This window comes from Arachis stenosperma, chromosome 4, assembly GCF_014773155.1.
Source record: "Arachis stenosperma cultivar V10309 chromosome 4, arast.V10309.gnm1.PFL2, whole genome shotgun sequence".
Taxonomy (NCBI): Eukaryota; Viridiplantae; Streptophyta; class Magnoliopsida; order Fabales; family Fabaceae; genus Arachis; species Arachis stenosperma.
This window is the reverse complement of record NC_080380.1, coordinates 50,311,726-50,317,651: the sequence shown is the minus strand read 5'-3', so window position 1 is coordinate 50,317,651 and position 5,926 is coordinate 50,311,726. Positions and strand designations below refer to the sequence as shown.

Sequence of the window (5,926 nt, the reverse complement as noted above, 5' to 3'; positions counted from 1 at the left end):
CAATAGGCATGTGATAAAAGTAAAGAAATATAAAAAATTTGGTACATGAGTATGTGATACAAAAGTGGGAATTATGGGTAGCTATTTAGAATTACATAGAGTATGTGTGTGTGTTAGGTAAGAGCTTAGGTTAGTCAAAGATTTATATTATAGCTCACTTGGCCATACATGTATCATTACCTTTACCTCAGCCCCATTACAACCCTGAAAATACCTCATGATGTTTGTATTGTTATGCTAAATATTTGTTGATTGGTTAGATGAAGAACAAGGTTGAGAAAGCATAACCAGGGAAGAGTAGAGTGATTGACCTTAGACACTTGAGAGTTAGAGTAATATACACCACCAGTAAGGGTTCAGCGCTTGAGTCTATGTTCCCTGCTTTCATGAGCTATCTTCTTACAAGTTTATTTGCTTCTTATTGTATGATTTGAATTAGTGAAATTAGTGTAATCCACCATCAACACTATTCAGTATGCTTAACATAATCAACTAATGTAAATCACATGGTGGCTACAAACAATTAAACATACAAACTTGACATAATTAAGTTACATAAGGCCAATTTTATTAATCTTGTACTATTGGACAAAGCCTCAATCATTTAAAAAATTAAAAACACATCACATTCAATCATAAATGCATAATAACAAAATTTTTATTAAGAGCTCTTTAAGGGATTTTAACAAACACTTGGCATTCAAAATCATGAAACACATCAAGTAGCAAAACCAAGAATTTTGTTAACATCAATTAACAAGTACAGTACCCTATCATAATAATCTAAATCACAAAAAAAAAAAACTAAATCGAACCAACCATAAAATTGATTCAAAATTTAGAACTAAAATTCTAATAAACCCTAAATTAAATTAAACTAAGAATTTAACACCCTACCACACAAAACCTTACCCCATAGTCATAAATCAGAGGTGGTGAGGCATTACGACACCTAAAAGCAAAATTACATTCATAGTAATTTGAAGAAATATAGTTTAACTAAGAGCTTGTGAGGAAAAAATAAACCAAAGCGACAACTATTATCACACTTGAAGCGTTAAAGATAAGAAGCGCTGATTATAGAAACAAAAGAGATATATATAGATATACATAAGATCCAAGATAAAAATGCATAATAAGTACTAATCTCGACCTACGAAAAAAAGGCTAGCTAGAATATTATAAATTAAAAGTGTACAAAATAATATCTTGTTTCTCCAAAATAGAACCTCTAAGAGGAATATAAAATAACATGCTCAAAAGCGGAGAATAATACTAAGTACAAAATAAATCTCAAAAAGAGATAAGTCTTCTTCGCTTCCACCAACAGAATCCTACACAGTTAGCGAAGTGCATCACGACCTGTATCTGAACAATAGAAATTTTCACAACGGGTGAGAACTCGAAAGTTTCCAGTGTGATAATAGTTCCAAATAGAGACTATATAAAGAGATACGAACCCACTAGGCAATCCTAATCTCCATTTCCACAAAAATTCTAGACTAGGGTTTTAACTAATCCGAACAGGGTTAAGTTATTAAGTCTCAATTCCATATCTACTCTAAGCTCAATAATTTTTAATATATTATCATCCATCTCCAATACCTCAATAGTTCAATCCAGTATTTATCTTAGCATTTTGTTCAACAGTAGCAAACACAACTAATAAGCATTACAAGACAAACACAAATAGAAGGCATGTATAGCAACTATCACAATTAGCAATTAACAGAAATATTTAATTAGGCAAGCCAAAAAACATTATACACACTTAAACAATAGCAAATAGATGCATATGATGCAAGCCTGTCCTATTAGCCATGAGTTCACATGTCAGTTATATTACTAGACCCGATGATGAGCGGATAATTTGTACGCTTTTTGGCATTGTTTTTAGTATGTTTTTAGTATCTTTTAGTTAGTTTTTATTATATTTTTATTAGTTTTTAATTAAAATTCACTTTTTTGGACTTTACTATGAGTTTGTGTGTTTTTCTGTGATTTCAGGTATTTTCTGGCTGAAATTGAGGGACCTGAGCAAAAATCTGATTCAGAGACTGAAAAGGACTGCAGATGCTGTTGGATTCTGACCTCCCTGCACTCGAAGTGGATTTTTTGGAGCTACAGAAGCCCAATTGGCGCGCTCTCAACGGCGTTGGCAAGTAGACATCCTGGGCTTTCCAGCAATATATAATAGTCCATACTTTGCCCAAGATTTGATGGCCCAAATCGGCGTTCAAAGTCACCTATAGAAATTCCAGCGTTAAACGCCGGAACTGGCACCAAAATGGGAGTTAAACGCCCAAACTGGCATAAAAGCTGGCGTTTAACTCCAAGAGTAGTCTCTACACGAAAATGCTTCATTTGCTCAGCCCAAGCACACACCAAGTGGGCCCGGAAGTGGATTTTTATGTCATTTACTCATCTTTGTACACCCTAGGCTACTAGTTCTCTATATATAGGACCTTTTACTATTGTATTTTTCATCTTCGGACATCTAGTTCTTAGATCATTTGGGGGCTGGCCTCACGGCCATGCCTAGACCTTGTTCTTATGTATTTTCAACGGTGGAGTTTCTGCACACCATAGATTAAGGTGTGGAGCTCTGCTGTACCTCGAGTATTAATGCAATTACTATTGTTCTTCTATTCAATTCCGCTTGTTCTTTGTCCAAGATATCACTTGTTCTTCAACTTGATGAAGGTGATGATTGACACTCATCATCATTCTCACCCATGAACAAAGTGACTGACAACCACTCTTGTTCTACAAGCATTCGAGGCTCTAGTGAATATCTCTTGGATTCTTTAACCGGAATCTTCGTGGTATAGGCGAGAACTGATGGCGGCATTCAAGAGAATCCGGAAGGTCTAACCTTGTCTGTGGTATTCTGAGTAGGATTCAATGATTGAATGACTGTGACGTGCTTCAAACTCCTGAGGGCGGGGCGTTAGTGACAGACGCAAAAGAATCACTGGATTCTATTCCGGCCTGATTGAGAACCGACAGATGAATTCCGCTATGACCGTGACAGGGCATATGCAATCGCTTTCAATGAGAGGATGGGAGGTAGCCACTGACAACGGTGAAACCCTACACAAGCTTGCCATGGAAAGGAGTAAGAAGGATTGGATGAAGACTGTAGGAAAGCAGAGAGACGGAAGGGAAGGCATCTTCATACGCTTATCTGAAGCTCTCACCAATGATATACATAAGTACCTCTATCTTTATCTTTATGCTTTATTCGTTTATCACTATACCCATTTGAGTTTGCCTGACTGAGATTTACAAGGTGACCATAGCTTGCTTCATACCACCAATCTCCGTGGGATCGACCCTTACTCACGTAAGGTATTACTTGGACGACCCAGTGCACTTGCTGGTTAGTTATGCGAAGTTGTGTTTATGCCATGGTATTGAGCACCAAGTCTTTGGAGCCATTACTAGGGATTATTTCGTGTATTAAAAAAGTATTGATCACAATTTCGTGCACCAAGTTTTTGGCGCCGTTGCCGGAGATTGTTCGAGTTTTGAGCAAGCTTTTGGTCCGGTGACATCAGTGCCAAAATCCGGCAACAGCATCAAGTTTTTGGCGCCGTTGCCGGGGATTGTTCGTGTATGGACAACTGACGGTTCATCTTGTTGCTTAGATTAGGTATTTTTCTTCAGAGTTCTTAAGAATGAATTCTAGTGTTTCAAGGTGATGTTTTTATCATCACCAAAGCTGATTGATTCTCATCAATTTAGCTCTTGAATACAATGTCCTGCTGAAGCTTGGCCGGCCATGTCTAATTCCTGGAATTCTCATTAAGAATTTTGATACCTTTATTTTCCTTTTCACTTAATTTTCGAAAAAGCACAAAAAAATTACAAAATCATAAAAACCAAAAATATTTCTTGTCTAAGTCTAGTGTCTCATTTTAAGTTTGGTGTCAATTGCATGTTTCTATTCTTCTTGCATTTTTCGAATTTATGCATGTGTCTTAATTAATCTTCAAGTTGTTCTTGATGATTTCCTTGTTTTGATCTTTGAATTCCATTGACTTGAATATTTCTGTTGTTTGTCATATGCATTCTCATTTTGTTAGTGTCAATAAACTGCTAAGTTTGGTGTCTTGCATGCATTGTTATTTGATTTTGGTTGCATTTTTTATTATTAAAAATCAAAAAATATTTTTAATTTGTGTCTTTTCAAGTCAATAATACAGAGAATTGAAGATTCAGAACATACTGCAGAGGAATTATACAGAAAAAGCTGGGCATTCAAAAATGCCCAGTGAAGAAGACAGACTGGCGTTTAAACGCCAGCCAGGGTGCCTGGTTGGGCGTTTAACGCCCAAAAAGGGTGCATTTTGGGCGTTAAACGCCAGAATGGATACCATTCTGGGCGTTTAACGCCAGGATGGCAAAGGGGGAAGATTTTGTTTTCAAAATCAATTTTTTTTTCAAGTTTTCAAAGTTTTTCAAAATCAAATCTTTTTCAAATCATATCTTTTCAATCAAATGTTTTCAAAATCAATTTCTTTCCTTTTTCAAAGATACTTACTAACAATTAATGATTTGATTGAACATTTTTTGCCTTTTCTGTTGAGGAAGGTTTTATGTTTGAATCATATCTTTTCTTGTTAGGCAAGTCATTAATTTTTAAAATCATATCTTTTAAAATTGTTTTCAAATCATATCTTCTTAATCACATCTTTTTCAAAATAAGTTTTCAATCAAATCTTTTTAATTTCTAATTTCAAAATCTTTTTCAAAAATCACTTGATTTCTTTTCCACTCTTATTTTCGAAAATCAATTAAGTGTTTTTCAAAATGTTTTCAAAATATTTTACTTAAATTTTCGAAAATTACTTCCCTTCTTCTCACATCCTTCTATTTATGGACTAACACTATTCCTTAATGCAAAATTCGAACTCCATCTTCTTTGATAAGTTCGAATTTTCTACCTCTGTCTTCTATTTTTCTTCCTCTGACACCTCAAGGAATCTCTATACTGTAACATAGAGGATTCCACATTTTCTTGTTCTCTTCTCTTTCATATGAGCAGGAGCAGAGACAAAGGCATTCCTGTTGAAGCTGACCCTGAACCTGAAAGGACCTTGAAGCGAAAGCTAAGAGAAGCTAAAGCACAAATCTCTATGAACGGAGGTGGTTGTCAGGCACACGTTCATAGTTGAGAACCTAACAGAAATCTTCAAGGAAGAAGAAGCCATGGCAGCCGAAAACAACAACAATGCCAACAATGCAAGGAAGGTGCTGGGTGACTTTATTGCACCTACTCCCGATTTCTATGGAAGAAGCATCTCTATCCCTGCCATTGGAGCAAACAACTTTGAGCTTAAGCCTCAATTAGTTTCTCTAATGCAACAGAATTGCAAGTTCCATGGACTTCCATTGGAAGATCCTCATCAGTTCTTAGCTGAATTCTTGCAAATCTGTGACACAGTCAAGACTAATGGGGTAGACCCTGAAGTCTATAGACTTATGCTATTCCCTTTTGATGTAAGAGACAGAGCTAGAATATGGTTGGACTCTCAACCTAAAGAAAGCCTGGACTCTTGGGAAAAGCTAGTCAATGCCTTCCTGGCAAAGTTCTTTCCACCTCAAAGATGGAGTAAGCTTAGAGTGGAAGTCCAAACCTTCAAACAGAAGGATGAAGAATCCCTCTATGAAGCTTGGGAAAAATACAAACAATTAATCAGAAAATGCCCATCTGACATGCTTTCTGAATAGAGCATTATAGGTATTTTTTATGATGGTCTCTCTGAACTATCCAAGATATCTTTGGATAGCTCTGCTGGAGGATCTCTTCATCTGAAGAAGACGCCTACAGAGGCTCAAGAGCTAATTGAAATGGTTGCAAATAACCAATTCATGTACACTTCTGAAAGGAATCCTGTTAACAATGGGACTAGTCAGAAGA

At 36.1% G+C, this 5,926-nt stretch overlaps 1 non-coding gene across 1 annotated transcript; it reads right to left on the bottom strand.

Moving 5' to 3' along the window:
- Positions 1 to 5,619: 5,619 nt before the first annotated feature.
- LOC130977862 (small nucleolar RNA R71) lies at positions 5,620 to 5,723 on the bottom strand. Its single transcript, XR_009085535.1, has one exon. It is a non-coding gene; the product is annotated as a small nucleolar RNA R71 (small nucleolar RNA).
- Between the last annotated feature and the right edge of the window lie 203 nt (positions 5,724 to 5,926).